Source organism: Enhydra lutris, unplaced genomic scaffold (genome assembly GCF_002288905.1).
Source record: "Enhydra lutris kenyoni isolate GAN:26980312 unplaced genomic scaffold, ASM228890v2 scaffoldscaffold5082, whole genome shotgun sequence".
Classification (NCBI taxonomy): domain Eukaryota; kingdom Metazoa; phylum Chordata; class Mammalia; order Carnivora; family Mustelidae; genus Enhydra; species Enhydra lutris.
The window spans coordinates 1-1,414 of record NW_019159166.1 but is presented as its reverse complement, the minus strand read 5'-3'; the positions used below and the strand labels follow the sequence as shown (position 1 = coordinate 1,414).

The following is a 1,414-nucleotide window of genomic DNA, read 5'->3' as shown; positions in this document are numbered from 1 at the left end:
TAGAGGGTTTGAAAGAAAGACACAACAAAGTTACTTTAGGTTTAAAAAAAAGCTTAAGGAAATGAGCACATCATAGCAAGTATTTGGGAGATGGATATTAGAAGATACTCTAGAAGTTGAAATTTTATTTGCCCTTTATTGGATCTTTGCAGTGACATCCATTCATGTTAATACATATTTTCATTTCTTTCTAGAAAGCAGTACTTTATGCAGCAAGTTTCTGAAAGCTTGTTTTACTTGCTGATTCCTCAGGGCATAAATAAAAGGGTTCAACATGGGGGCAATTGAGGTGTTGAGAATAGCTACTCCTTTGGTCAGTGATGCTCTTTCTTTTGCTGAAGGCTTGACATACATAAATATACAGCTCCCATAAGGGATGGAAATGACAATCAAGTGAGAGGAGCACGTGGAGAAAGCCTTTTTCCTCTGACTAGCAGATGGAATTCTCAGGATTGTGCTAAGGATGCACAGGTAGGAAAGAATCACTAATGCCAAAGTGAAGATCAGAGTGACAAAAGCAAAGTAAAAGCCAATCATCTCTAAAAGCCATGTATCTGAGCACGAGAGTTGTAAGATGGGGAAATAGTCAAAAGAGAAATGATCAATTACATTGGAAGCAACAGAAATCTAGCTGGAGGATGAGCATGAGTGGTGGGAAAATGGTAAGAAATCCTCCTAGCCAGGACCCAAAGACAAGCAGGGTACAGACTTTTTTGCTCATGATGGTGGTGTAATGAAGAGGCTGCAGATGGCAACGTAATGATCAAAAGACATGGCAGTGAGAAGAAAAAGTTCAGAAACACCCATGAAGATGAAGAAAAATAGTTGAGCTAAACAATTCTTATAGGAAATGGTTGATATTCGTAATGATTGCCCCCCAAAATTTGGGGATAGAGACGCTGGTGAATGTGATTTCTAAGAAGTAGAAATTCTGCAGGAAGTAATACATAGGAGTCTTGAGATGACAGTCTATCAAGGTGAGGGTGATGATGGTTAGGTTTCCATTGATACTTAATACATAAGCCATAAATAAAAAGATAAAGATTACAACCTGAAGCTGTGGGTCATCTGAGATGCCCAAGAGAATGAACTCTGTAATCATTGTATGGTTTCTCATACTGCTTTTTATTTTCTTTAAGCAAAATCTGTTGAGAAACAAGGCAGAAAGAAAGAGTGTGTGAACAGTAAAGGAATTGAAAATTTAAGAGTTCCTATTATTAGCTCCAATGAAATGAAGAAATGGAACATTTTTCCTGTGTGCAGTTTTGCAATATCCACTCAGCCTGTTAAAGCATAAATATTTTATACAGCCTCTCTTGAAATGGAAAACCGTATTCACAGGTCTACGTTAAAAGCCCCCTCACGAATGACTTTACATAACACCTGTACCTGTTACCAAATTGTCTACATGTGC

General features: G+C 37.8%; 1 pseudogene; it reads right to left on the bottom strand.

Annotated features, from left to right (window-relative positions):
• Positions 1 to 180: 180 nt before the first annotated feature.
• LOC111140595 lies at positions 181 to 1,117 on the bottom strand (annotated as a pseudogene).
• Between the last annotated feature and the right edge of the window lie 297 nt (positions 1,118 to 1,414).